We start from the raw sequence: 15005 nt of genomic DNA, 5'->3' as shown, positions 1-15005 counted from the left end.
AGATGGTGGATTATATTGGCTGATTACTACTTACAAAACTAGGCTAGCATTCTGAAATGTTGGCTTCCTGGGTAGCTCAAATGGCAAAGAATCTGCCTGCAATGCAGGAGACCTGGGTTCGATCCCTGGGTTGGGAAGATCCCCTGGAGAAGGGCATGGTAACCCACTCAGTATTCTTCCCTGGAGAATTCCGTGGACAGAGGAGCCTGACGGGCTACAGTCCATGGAGTCACAAAGAGTCAGACACGTCTGAGTGACTAACACTTTCACTTTCTGGTATAATGTAAAATTCTTTTTATGTATTGTTGAATTCTATTTGCTAATATTAAGAAATTTTATGGGAGGAGAACAAGATGGCAGAGGAGTAGGTGGACATGGAGTACATCTCTCTCCATGGATACATCAGGAATACACCTTCAGACACAGAAGTGCATGCAAAACACCAGCTGAGAGTAGACAGGAGTACTTGACCAGAGGAAAAGAATATATAGAACCAGACAAAACTCTGTAGGACAAAGGAACTGGGGGGATAAACAGGAGTGTTAGTAGGACTGGACCTGTCTTCAGTGGGTGGGGGAACTGAAGCAGGAGTCTGATCCCCACATGGGGGCAATTGTCTGAGTCAGAGGAGAAACATTTAAGGCTGAGAGTGAAACAGCTGATCTATGGCAGCCTAAATAGAATGAGACTCAGAAAGACCTTGCTACAGCCATACATATCTTGGACAGGAATGCTGGTCCCCTGGAAGGCACAGGGACTGGGAGCTGGAGTTTGGGGCGTGTGGAGTGATCCCAGGACGAGGGCTGCTGTTGACTGTGGAGAGATGGATCTGGGAAGGTGAGGGAGGAGATTGTGCTGGGAAATGCCTGTGGAGGAAAGCCAGGCAGCCACCTAAGCAAGGCGATACTGCTTAGTCATGTGTAGGGGGTGGAGACATGACTATAGCCTCTCTTTCCCCACAGGCCAGCATCAGCAGCTGAACAATAGACAGGCTGGCCCATCAAATGCCTGAGGCACTGAACTACAGAGTAGGACCCCACCCAGGGTGCCCCTTTAAGTGCCTGATGTGCCAATCTACAGAGTAGGACCCCAGCAAGGGGGGGCCCTCTATGTGCCTGATGCTCCGAACAACAGAGAAGGACCCCAGGCAAAGGAGCCCTCTAAGTGCCTGAATGGGCAGAGCTAAGGAGAAAGACTGGCCAAAGAGGCCTTCTGATCACTAGCTACAAGAGGCTCAGAAAAAGGCGCTGATAGGACCATAACTCCTGTGGCGGAGGCAGTCCATGTCCCTGCACACTTGGCACTGCCAGGGTCCCCGCAAGCCAAGCAGCTGCACCACCTGCACACTCAACTCTCACGGGGGCAGAGCTGCCACAGGCAAAAAAAAGTCTTGCGTCTATGCCTACAGGGTCACTTCAGTAGTGTCTGACTCTTTGCAACCCTGTAGACTGTGGCCTGCCAGGCTTCTCTGTCAGGGAGGGGTTCTCCAGGCAAGAATACTGGAGTGTATTGACCAATACTGGTTGCCATACACTACCAGAGCACTATATTTCTTGCTGCCCTGGCCGTCAACTCCCCTGAGTACCTGGTGCTGCCAGAACCCAAGCAGCTGCACCACCTCCACACCTGGCCCTCACAGAGGCAAACCTAAGTCCTCTAGGGCAGCCTCAGGAGCAAACCCCAGTGGACGAGCCACATGCATAAGTGGAGATAAAACCACAGTTGAAACCAAGGGGCAGTGTGGCTAAGGAAGAAGGCCCAAAATCTTCCCACCAACTGTACAAGTTGCAGATTAAATCCACATGATCAACTAGGCAGACTCTGTGTTGATGGAATATATAAAAGGTCATTGAGAGCTCCCACAAAAGAAAATGCACAAGTTCTGGTAGCTGAGGACATTGGAGGCAAGAACACATAGGAGTAGGACCAGATTAGACTCAGAGCTGCCCCCACAGCAGGTCCAGAGATCAGCACAGTGTTGGAGGGCATCCTAGGGAGGTAAGGTGGACTGTGACTCCCAGCAAGGGAAAGGACTCTGAGAGCAGTGATTCAAGAAAAACATTTATTATTCTTATGTTTTGACTTTCTCTGTAGATTCTTTTGGATTTTTTTTTCCCTTTATTCTCTCCCCCTATTGTAGTTGTTGATTTTAATGGCACTATGAAATCTAATTAAGCTTTTGAGCTTGTTTTTTTCCTCAGTCACATTTGTTAGTGCTATTATAAACCTCTGCCTCTACATTGGGCTTTTGCAGTTATGTGGAGTTTTCCTTTTTTCTCTCTTTTTTTAATTTTAATTTTTTTAAGCCTATTATATTTTTTTCTACATTTATTCCTTTGTTTGCCTTTCCTACTGTTCTTTTCCCCTTGCAGTTAATCTTTAATGTATATAAATCTTCTTCATCTACTTCTGTTTAACTTTGCATATCTATTCTTTCTTTCTTTTCTTTCTTTCCTTTCCTCTCAACATTTTGTCAGTTTTATTTTCATTGCTTTATTCCCCACTTAGCACCTTGCTTTAGTTTTGTTTTCCAGTTTTTGCTTTAGTTAGTTTTGTCCTGGTAGATATAATTTTTGGTTTCCTTTGTTTGCCAGGTCAGTCTATTGTACTTTATTTTTGTTGGACTGTTCTGATTTTGCTTATGGGTGTATATGTATATGTGTATATTCAGTCACACTTTTATTGTTGCTATAAACCTCTGCCTTTACATTGAGCTTTTGCAGTTCTGTGGAGTTTTCCTTTTTTTCCCCTTTTTTCTTCCTTCTTCCATGTTCTTTCTTTTCTCTTTTATAATTAAAAAAATTTTTAAAAACCTATTATATTTTTTCTACATTTATTCCTTTGTTTGCCTTTCCTATGGTTCTTTTCCCCTTGAAGTTTAATCTTTAATGTATACAAATCTTCTTTGTCTACCTCTGTTTAACTTTGCATATCTATTCTTTCTTTCTTTTCTTTCTTTCCTTTCCTCTCAACATATTTGTTAGTTTTGTTTTCAATACTTTATTCCTTACTTGGCACCTTGCTTTAGTTTTGTTTTCTAGTTTGTGCTTTAGTTAGTTTTGTTCTTAACTGGTAAATATAAATTTTGATTTACTTTGTTCACCCGACCAATCGACTGCACTTTATTTTTGTTGGACTGTTTTCACTTTGCTCATGGGTGTATATGTATATGTGTATATTCCATTATTTTAATTATTATTGCCTGATTTTGTAACTGCCATTTGTCTGGGGTTCATCTTTGGTTTCTCATTTTTGTAATTTGTTTTACTCTCACTTAATGCCACAACAAACCACTTGTGGAAACTTTGTTCCTGACCAGAGATCAAGCCCTGAGTCTTTGGAGTGGGAGCACTGACTCCAAACAACCAGACCACCAGAGAACTAACCCTAAGGAGTATCAAATAGTGAGAACTCACAAAGGAAACCACTTGAATACAAGAGCGGCCATCACCCAATCATCAGTAGCACCCTGTGTAGGACACCTCATCTAAACAACAAACAAAATAAAAATACAAACCAAATCATCAGCAGACAGGATTACCACCTCACTCAGCCTTGCCTATCAGAGGAAAAACAAACAACCAAACAAAAAATCAGCACAAATCTCACCCTGTACGAAGCTCAGACAAACCACTGGACCAACCTTAGGAGGGCAGAAACCAAAAAGAAGAAAGAATTCAACCTTTAAACCTGGCAAAATGAGACCTCAAACACAATAAGTTAAAAAAAAAATAACAAAAAGGCATAGAAATACTATACAAATGAAGGAACAAGATAGAAACACTGAAGTCCAAATAAATGAAGAGGAAATAGGCAAACTACCTGAAAAAGAATTCAGAATAATGATAGTAAAGATGATCAAAAACCTTGAAAACAAAATGGAGAAAATGCAAGAATCAATTAACAAAAATCTGGAAGAATTAAAGAATAAACATACAGAGACAAAGGACACAATGACTGAAATTAAAAATACTCTAGAAGGAATCTATAGCAGAATATCTGAAGCAAAAGAATGAATCAGTGAGCTGGAAGATAAAATGGTGGAAATAACTTCTGAAGAGCAGAATAAAGTAAAAAGAATGAACTGAGGATAGTTTCCAGACCTCTGGGACAATATCAAATGCACCAACATTTGAAGTATAGGGGTCCCAGAAGAAGAAGAAAAAAAGAAAGGGTATGAAATTTTTGAAAAGATTATAATTGAAAATTTCCCCAACATGGAAAAGGAAATAGTCAATCAAGTCCAGGAGGCACAAAGAGTACCTTACAGGATAAACCCAAGGAGAAACACACCAAGACACATACTAATCAAACTAACAAAGACTAAGCACAAAGAATATTAAAAGCAGCAAGGGAGAAGCAACAAGTAACATAAGGGAAATCCCATACAGTTAACTGCTGATCTTTAAGCAGAAACTCAGGCCAGAAGGGAATGTCAAGATATATTTAAAGTACTGAAAGGGAAAAAACCGCAACCAAGATTACTGTACTTGACAAGGATCTCATTCAAAATTGATAGAGAAATAAAAAGCTTTTCAGACAAGCAAAAGTTAAGAGAATTCAGTATCACCAAACCAGCTTTACAACAAATGTTAAAGGGATTTCTATAGTCAAGAAATACAAGAGAAGAAAATAGATCTACAAAATCAACCCCAAACATTTAAGAAAATAGCAATAGGAACATATATATCAATAATTACTTAAAATGTAAATGGATTAAATGCTCCAGCCAAAAGACACAGACTGGCTGAATGGATACAAAAATAAGACCCATATAAATGCTGTCTACAAGAAACCCACTTCAGACCTCAAGACACATAGAGACTGAAAGTGAGAGGATGGAAAAATATATTCCATGCAAATGGAAAGCAAAAGAAAGCTGGAGTAGCAATCCTTATATTGACAAAATAGGCCTTAAAGAAGATTACAAGAGATAAGAAAGGACACTCCATAATGATCAAGGATCAATTCAAGAGGAAGACATAACAGTTGTAAATATCTATGCACCCAACATAGGTGCACCTCAATAGTTAAGACAAACACTAACAGACATAAAAGGAGAAATTGACAGTTACACAATAAGAGTAGGAGACTTTAACACCTCACTCACACCAATGGACAGATCATCAAAATAGAAAATTAATAAGGAAACACAAGTCTTAAATGATGCATTAGCTAAGATGGATCCCATTGATATCTTCAGGACATTCCATCCAAATGCAGAAGAATACACCTTCTTCTCAAGTGCACATGGAACATTCTCCAGGACAGATCACATCTTGGGTAAGAAATAAAACCTCAGTAAAATTTAAGAAAATTGAAATCATATCAAGCATCTTCTCTGACCACAATGCTATGATTTGTAAGATTTCAATTACAAGAAAAAAACCGTAAGAAACACAAACACATGGATGTTAAACAACACATTTCTAAATAACCAACACGTTACTGAAGAAATCAAAAGGGAAAGGAAAAAAGTTCTGGAAACAAATGACAATGATAACATGACAGCTCAAAACCTATGGGATGCAGCAAAAGCAGTTCTAAGAGGGAAGTTTATAGCAATACAGTCCTACCTCAAGAAACAAGAAAAACATCAAATAGACATCCTAACTTTACACCTAAAACAACTGGAAATAGAAGAAGAACAACAACAACAAACCAAAAATTAGTAGAAGGAAAGAAATCATAAAGATCTGAGCAGAAATAAGTGAAAAGCAAATGAAAGAAACAATTGTAAAGATTAATAAAACTAAAAGCTGGTTTTTTGAGAAGATCAACAAAATTGACAAGCCTTTAGTCCGGTTCATCAAGAAAAAAAAAGAGAAGAATCAAATCAACAAAATTAGGAATGAAAAAGGAGAGGTTACAACAGACAATGCAAAAATACAAAGGATTATGAGAAACAATTATGAACAACTATATGGCAATAAAATCGAAGAAATGGACAAATTCTTAGAAAAGTTCAGTCTTCCAAGACTGAACCAGGAAGAAATAGAAATTATGAACAACCCAATTGCAAGCATTGAAATTGAAGCTGTGATCAAAAATCTCCCCCCAAACAAAAGCCCAGGACCAGATTACTTCACAGGGAAATTCTGTCAAACATTTAGAGAAGAGCTAATGCTTATCCTTCTAAAACTCTTTCAAAAAATTGCAGAGGAAGGAAGACTTCCAAACTCATTCTATGAGGCCGCTTTCACCCTGATACCAAAACCAGACAAAGACAACACAAAAAGAGAAAACTACAGGCCAATATCACTGATGAACATAGATGAAAAAATCCTCAACAAAATTTTAGCAAACATAATTCAGTAGCACATCAAGAAGCTCATACACCATGATCAAGTTGGGTTTATTCCAGGAATGCAAGGATTCTTCAATATTTGAAAATCAATATGATACCGCATATTAACAAATTGAAAGATAGAAACCATATGATAATCTCAACAGATGCAGAGAAAACCTTTGACAAAATTCAGCACCCACTTGTGATTAAAACTCTTCAAAAAATGGTCATAGAAGGAATCTACCTCAACATGGTAAAGGCCATATATGATAAGCCTACAGCAAACATTATTCTCAGTGGTGAAAAACTGAAAGCGTTCCCCCTAAGGTCAGGAACAAGACAAGGGTGTCCACTCTCACCACTATTATTCAACATAGTTCTGGAAATTCTAGCTACAGCAGTCAGAGAAGAAAAAGAAATAAAAGGAACCCAGATAGGAAAAGAAGTAAAGCTCACACTGGTTGTAGATGACATGATACTATACATAGAAAACCCTAAAGATAGTATCAGAAAATTACTATAGCTAATAAGTGAATTTAGCAAAGTTACAGGATACAAAATCAATACACAGAAATCACTTGCATTTCTATATACTAACAATGAAAAATCTGAAAGAGAGTTTAAGGAATCAATCCCATTCACCATTGCAACAAAAATAATTAAATATCTAGGAATAAACTTACCTAAGGAGACAGAAGAACTGTACACAGAAAATTATGACACTAATGAAAGAAATCAAAGATGACATAAACAGATGGAGAGATATTCCATGTTCCTGGGTAGAAAGAATCAATATTTTGAACATGACTATACTACCAAATGCAATCTACAAATTCAGTGTGATCCCTATCAAATCAGCAATGGCATTTTTCACAGAACTGGAACAAAAAATTTCACAGTTCATGCAGAAAAACAAAAGACCCTGAATAGCCAAAGCAGTCTTGAGAAAGAAGAATGGAGCTGGAGGAATCAACCTTCCTGACTTCAGATTATACTGCAAAGCTACAGTCATCAAGATAGTATGGTACTGGCAGAAAAACAGAAATATAGACCAATGGAACAAGATAGAAAGTCCAGAAATAAACCCATGCATACCTTATTTTTGACAAAGGAGGCAAGAATATACAATGGGGCAAAGACAGCCTCTTCAATAGTGCTAGGAAAACTGGACAGCTACATGTAAAACAATGAAATTGGAACACTTCCTAACACCATATACAAAGATAAACTCAAAATGGATTAAAGACCTAAGTGTAAGACCAGAAACTATAAAACTCTTAGAGGAAAGCATAGGCGGAACACATGATGACATAAATCAAAGCAAGATTCTCTATGACCCACCTCCTAGAGTAATGGGAATAAAAACAAAAGTAAGCAAGTAGAACCTGATTAAACTTAAAGGCTTTTGCACAGCAAAGGAAACTATAATCAAGGTGAAAAGACAACCCTCAGAATGGGAGAAAGTAATAGTAAATGAAACAATTGACAAAGGATTAATTTCCAAAAATACAAGCAGCTCATACAATTCAATGCCAGAAAAGCAAACAACCCAATCAAAAAGTGGAGAAAAGACCTAAACAGACATTTCTCCAAAGAAGACATACAGATCACTAACAAACACATGAAAAGATGCTCAACATTGCTCATTATTAGAGAAATGCAAATCAAAACTACAATGAAATACCACCTCACATCAGTCAGAATGGCCATCATCAAAAAGTCTACAAATGTAAATGCTGGAGAGGTTGTAGAGAAAAGGGACCACTCTTGCACTGTTGGGAATGTAAATTGATACAGCCACTATGGAAGACAGTATGGAGATTCCTTAAAAACTAGGAATAAAACCATCATATGACCCAGCAACCCCACTCCTAGGCGTATGATCTGAGGAAACCAAAATTGAAAAAGGTGCATGTATCCCAGTGCTCATTGCAGCACTATTTACAATAGCTAGAACGTGGAAGCAACTTAGGTGTCCATCGACAGATGAGTGGATAAAGAAGTCATGGTACATTTACACAATGGAATATTACTCAGCCATAAAAAAGAACACATTTGAGTCCATTCTGATGAGGTGGATGAATCTAGAACCTATTATACAGAGTGAAGTAAGTCAGAAAGATATGTATTCTGATGCACATATATGGAATCTAGAAAAATGGTATTGAAGAATTTATTTACAGGGCAACAATGGAGAAACAGACAGAGAATAGACTTATGGACATAGAGAGAGGGGAGGAGACGATGAGATGTATGGAGAGAGTAACATGGAAACTTACATTACCATATGTAAAATAGATAACCAACAGGAATTTGCTGTATGGCTCAGGAAACTCAAACAGGGGCTCTGTATCAATCTAGAGGGATGGGATCGGGAGGGAGATAGGAGGGAGGTTCAAAAGGGAGGGGATATATGTATACCTATGGCTGATTCATGTGGAGGTTTGGTAGAAAACAACAAAATTCTATAAAGCAATTATCCTTCAATAAAATAGAAATTAAAAAATTTTTATGTCTATATTCATGAGGATCACTGTACTGTCTTTATACTATATTTAGTTTTGAGTATCAGGAGAATACTAGCTTCAAAATATGACTTGGGAAGTCTTCTCCCCTTTTTTGGTGAAGGAAATGGCAACACACTCCAGTATTCTTAACTGGATAATTCCATGGGCAGAGGAGCCTGGCAGGCTATAGTCCATCAGGTCACAAAGGGTTGGGTGTGACTTAGCAACTAAGCAACTCCCCTTTCTGATTTTTCTGGAAGATACTGTATAGAATTTATGGTAATTATTTAAATGTATAGTAGAGTTCTCCAGTGAAACTATTTGAGCCAATATATTTCTTCAAGGTAGTTTTACAATTAGAATTTCAGTGTTCTTAATAGTTACAGAACTATTCACATGATCTCCTTTATATTGGGTGGGTTGTGGTAATTTGTATTTTTTGTGGAATTGGTCTGTTTCATTTAAGTTGCCAAATTTCTGTGCATAGAGATGCTCATTGTATTTCCTTGCTATCCTTTTAATGTCTGCAGGGTCTTTAGTAATACTGTCTGTTGCATTCTCGATATTGGTACCTTGTTTCTTAAATTCCTTTTTTTTTTTTTTTTTTTTTTGTAGTTTTACTAGAGGTTTGTCAGTTCAACTGATTTTTTTGAGAACAAGTCAGCTCTTTGCATAAGTGATTTTCTCTGTTTTCTGCTGTCAATTTTATTGCTTTCTGTTGTTATCTTTACTATTACCTTCCTTCAGCTTGCTTTGGGTTTATTTTGTACTCCTGTTCTTAAGGTTTTCAGGTGTGAGCTTAAATCACTGACTTGAGAATTTATTCTCTTTTCTAATTTAGCACTATAAATTTCTCTCTCAGCACTGCTCTAGTTGTATTCTACAAAACTTGAAGTTAATTTTCATTTACATTCAGGACAGTGTAGTTTTAAAATTTACATTGTGACTTCTGGATTCCGTGGATTATATAGAAGTGTGTTGTTTAGATCCAAGTGCTTTGAGATTTTCCTGTTATCTTTCTGTTATTGATTTCTAGTTTGATTCAGTTGTGGTCAGAGAACACATTCTGTGTGATTTCAATTCTTTTTTAGTTGCTGAGATTTGTTTTATGGTCTGACATATCTATCTTGCTGTATGTTCTGTGAGCACTTGCGAAGAATGTATTATATGTTGTATTGTTTTGTGTGACATGTTCTATTACTGTCAGTTAGATCCTGTTGATGGTATTGCTCAAGTCTTCTATATCCTTGTTGATTTTCTGTATGGTTGTTGCATCAAATGTTGAATTAAGGTGTGGAGGTCTCCAAATGCATTCATGGATTTATCTATTTCTCCTCTCATTTTTATCAGTTTTTACTTCCCATATTTCTCTTGTTTTATGCATACACTGTTAAGATTTCTATGTTTTCTTGATAAATTGGCATATTTATCATTATTTAATGTCTTTCTCTGTCTTGGGTAATTTTCCTTGCTCTGAAGTCCATTTTATCCTGTATTATTATAGTCATTTCTGCTTTGCTTTTATTAATAATTGTATGATATATCTTTTCCCTCCTTTTAATTTCAGCTTGACTATATAGTTGCATTAGAAGTGAATTTCTGGTAGCATATGGCTGAATAATGTTTTTCATCCACTCTGTCTTTTAATTGGTGTATTGAACCACTTATATTTGATCTATTAAGTCTGCCATTTTATATCTGTTTTGTCTTTTTTCTTTTTCCTACCTTCCTGTGGGTTAGTGAACATTTTTTAGAATTCCATTTTATTTTCTCTTGCACTTTTTACACTAGTCATGTATGGATGTGAGAATTGGACTATAAATAAAGCTGAGTGCTGAAAAATTGATGCTTTTGAACTGTGGTGTTAGAGAAGACTCTTGAGAGTCCCTTGGACTGCAAGGAGATACAACCAGTCCATCCTAAAGGAAATCCTAAAGGAAATCCTGAATATTTATTGGAAGGACTGATGTTGAAGCTGAAACTCCAATACTTTGGCCACTTGATGCGAAGAACTGATTCTTTTGAAAAGACCCTGATGCTGGGAGGGATTGGGGGCAGAAGGAGAAGGGGACAACAGAGGATGAGATGGTTGGATGGCATCACCGACTCAATGGAGATGAGTTTGAGTGAACTCCGGGAGTTGGTGATAGACAGGGAGGCCTGGCGTGCTGTGATTCATGGGGTCGCAAAGAGTCGGACACGACTGAGCAACTGAACTGAACTGAGCACTTTTTAATATATCTCTTTGTATAACATTTTTAGTCGTTGCTGTCTATATTCTATGTATATGTGTGTGTGTGTGTGTGTGTGTATATATATTCATTGTTTATCCCAGTCCAGCAGTGGCATCATTTTACCAATTTAAGTCAAGTATAGAATCTTTACCTGCCTTTATATCCCAGTTTCTTCCTCATTTATCATATGATTGTCTTAAATATTTCCTCTGCATACATCTGGAACCATATCAGACAATGTTATAATTTTTGCTTCAATTATCAAACATTATTTAAGCACTTTGAGGAAAGCCTATTCATATAGGCTTTATTCATATTTTTATTCAAAATTTCCTTTTTTAAAAAAGAAAAAAATTCCCTCTGCTTAAAGAGTTTCCTTTATCCATTCTTTTAGGGAGGGTATACTGGTGGCAATTAAAAATTTTTTTCCCATAATCTAATCAATAACCTCAGATATGCAGATGACACCACCCTTATGGCAGAAAGTGAAGAGGAACTAAAAAGCCTCTTGATAAGAGTGAAAGAGGAGAGTGAAAAAGTTGGCTTAAAATTCAACATTCAGAAAACAAAGATCATAGCATCTGGTCCCATCACTTCATGAGAAATAGATGGGGAAACAGTGTCAGACTTTATTTTTTGGGGCTCCAAAATCACTGCAGATGGTGACTGCAGCCATGAAATTAAAAGACGCTTACTCCTCGGAAGGAAAGTTATGACCAACCTAGATAGCATATTCAAAAGCAGAGACATTACTTTGCCAACAAAGGTCCGTCTAGTCAAGGCTATGGTTTTTCCAGTGGTCACGTATGGACGTGAGAGTTGGACTGTGAAGAAAGCTGAGTGCCGAAGAATTGAGGATTTTGAACTGTGGTGTTGGAGAAGACTCTTGAGAGTCCCTTGGACTGCAAGGAGATCCAACCAGTCCATTCTGAAGGAGATCAGCCCTGGGATTTCTTTGGAAGGAATGATGCTAAAGCTGAAACTCCAGTACTTTGGCCACCTCATGTGAAGAGTTGACTCATTGGAAAAGACTCTGATGCTGGGAGGGATTGGGGGCAGGAGGAGAAGGGGACAGAGGATGAGATGGCTGGATGGCATCACTGACTCGATGGACATGAGTCTGAGTGAACTCCGGGAGTTGGTGATGGACAGGGAGGCCTGGCGTGCTGCGATTCATGGGGTCGCAAAGAGTCGGACACGACTGAGCAACTGAACTGAAGTATGCCTTGATTTCCCCTCTTTTTCTGAAAGACGTTTTCATTGGATGCAGTATTCTAGGTTGATATTTCTTTCAACATTCGAAAAATACTGTGCCACTTCCTTCTGGTCACTGTGGTTTCTGGTGAGAAACCCTCTGATATTTAAATTGCTTATCCTCTGTAGGTGAAGAATCACTTTTCTTTCTTTGCCTTCAGTATTTTTTCTCTTTAGTTTTCAGAAGTTTGACTGTTATGTGATTTAGTGTCGATTTTGGAATTATCTTCTTTGGAATACATTCAAGTTCTTTAATCTGTAGGTTTATGTACTTGCCCAATTTGAGAAGTTTTCAGCCATTATTTCTTCAAGTCCTTTTAAAGACCTCCTCTTTCCTGACTCCTTCATGGCACTCTGATGCCATGACTGTGAGACTTTCATTATGATCCCATTGGCCCCTGAGGCTCTGGGGTTTGGGTTTTGTTTGTTTCAGTTGGTTTTCTTTTTATGGTTCAGATTGACTAATTCCTATTTTTCTATCTTCAAGTTCATGGATTCATTTTTCTGTCCCTTCTATTCTACTGTTGACCCCATCCCTTAGTTTTCATTATTGTATTTTTCAGTTCTAAAGTTTCCATTTACTTTTTCCTTATATAAATAAATAAAAAGCCTCAGACTATTTTATATCTTTGCTTCAAGTGTGTTCATAATTGCTCACTGAAGCATTTTTATCCTGCATGTTTAAAATACTTCATCAGATAATTCTATTTCTGTCATCTTGGTGTTAACATGTATTGATTGTCTTTTTTCATTCAGTTAGAGATCTTTCTGGTTCTTGGTATGACTTTCAGCTAAAACCTGGAAACTTTCCTATTATGTATTAGACTCTGTATCCTACTTAAATCTTCTGGTTTACTTGGCTTTCTCTAACACTGTTTTGCCAGAGGAAGGAATGGGTGCCTCCTCCTTATTGCCAGGTGGAGGTACTCATGTTTTACTGTCATGGAAGGAAGGGAGATCTCCTTGTTCCTTCTGTGTGCAGAAGGGAGGGCTAGTTCCTCACAGAGTCTCTACTGACAACATGGTGGGGAAGGCCTTGGCACCTTTGGGCAATGGTAGAAGTCCTGACTCCCCACCAGGCCTCTTCTGACACCACCTCTGCAGGGAGGGTGAAGAGAACCTTATTGCTGCCCTCTGAGAATGAAGGTCCAGACTGTGATTGCCACAGACATCTTGGTGGTTGGTGGGTAAGGGGACTGGTTACCCTCAGAAAGAATAAATATCTTGACTCTTTACTTGACCTTTTCTGACACCATCCTAGTTGGAATGGTGGGGTGCCTCATTACAGCTTGGCAAGGGTATATTCTGTGAGCACTTGCAAATAATGTACATGGTACTGTTTTATGTGAAATGTTTTGGCTTGTCTAGGCTCCATTAGGCCTTTGCCAATGTGGGTGTGAGTGGGACCATGGTATTTTTGTGCGGTGTTTCTTCAAGTTTTCTGTGTTGCTAATCTGCCTCTTTCTGGTCATTTGGCTGGAGAGAGCAGGTTCTGATTGGGTCTTCCTGTGTCCCTACCTGTTGGTGTTTCAGGTTAGACTGACTCCGTCTTCTTCACCTCAGAGATATATATGGCAAAAAGAAAATCCAAGCAAATCACCACAGTGTTGTTCCTCAGGATTCAAAGTGCATAGTAGATCTGCCTTCTCCTTTCTACTTCTCAGAGTTTTCTTGTGTTCATTTTATATTTAATGTCCAGGGGTTTTAGCTGTATTTAGTGGGAAGAATAGGGGAAGTAGATCTACTTCATCTTCCTGAAAGCCGACATCTATGTAAGAATTTTAAAGCCTAATTATAAACATTGATTTATTTCATAAGGTGGTACAGATCACTAATTTTAGGAGACATCTTAATTTAAGAAGTTTTCTAGTGAGTATGAGGTCCAGTTATCTTTATATTTTTTGATGTTCCATAAAATAGAAACCATTAATTGTTCATACATGGACTCAAAGTGTTTTGAAAGAAAATGGAGTAGAGTTGAGTGGAAGAGGCATACAATCCTTATCTAAAATTCTTGGGAACAGATATATTTTAGTATTCAAAAATTTTATATTTTATAAAACATATTCAACATGATATGATAGTGTTAAAGAAATAATCATTCATGACACTTGTTAACGAACAATAGGCAGACTGTATTCAGGGGACCACTATCATGGGATTTTATAGTAGGAGAGAGATCAGCTCAACTCTGAATACAAGGCAAATGGAGGCTTATAGCCAAGGAGTAAGATTGGGGTTAGTTGATGGAAAATTACTGAGAGGTAGGGTAAGTCTTTGCTAAACTGACATAACAGGATTTTTGTTGAAGGCAGGCCAGAGTGATAAGATATTAAGGCTAAGGGAAAAGGAATTTAACCAGATATTAAGAGTAGTGAATTTTACCAAACTGACTCAACAGGACTCTTGCTAAAACTCGACTAAATGGGCCAAGGACAGAGCGTGGGCCAAGGACCAGACAGAGGACTCAGAGGAGCCTGACTCAAGTTTGGTTAAAGGAGAGCCTGTGTCAACTAACAACCCCAGCAGGGTTTGGTGCAGAATCTCTAAATCAAACATTTAATATTAATACTTCCACAGTAAGACATGACTATTCACACTAAGTAGGTTAAGTAAAGATTATAACTAGTATTACTTAGTTCAGAGAAGTTGTGAAAATCCTCTCTGTTTTCAGAGCACTATGCTGTATAACCAAGGGTGCATTAGGTAGATCACAGCACA

The 15005-nt window shown here is 38.0% G+C and overlaps 1 protein-coding gene across 3 annotated transcripts in view; it reads left to right on the top strand.

Moving 5' to 3' along the window:
- CFAP44 (cilia and flagella associated protein 44) overlaps positions 1-15005 on the top strand; it is a 116161-nt gene that overhangs the window by 84383 nt on the left and 16773 nt on the right. The window lies entirely within an intron of this gene.

Source organism: Bos indicus x Bos taurus, chromosome 1 (genome assembly GCF_003369695.1).
Source record: "Bos indicus x Bos taurus breed Angus x Brahman F1 hybrid chromosome 1, Bos_hybrid_MaternalHap_v2.0, whole genome shotgun sequence".
Taxonomy (NCBI): domain Eukaryota; kingdom Metazoa; phylum Chordata; class Mammalia; order Artiodactyla; family Bovidae; genus Bos; species Bos indicus x Bos taurus.
The sequence above is the reverse complement of the archived record's forward strand: the minus strand, read 5'-3'. Positions and strand labels throughout refer to the sequence as shown.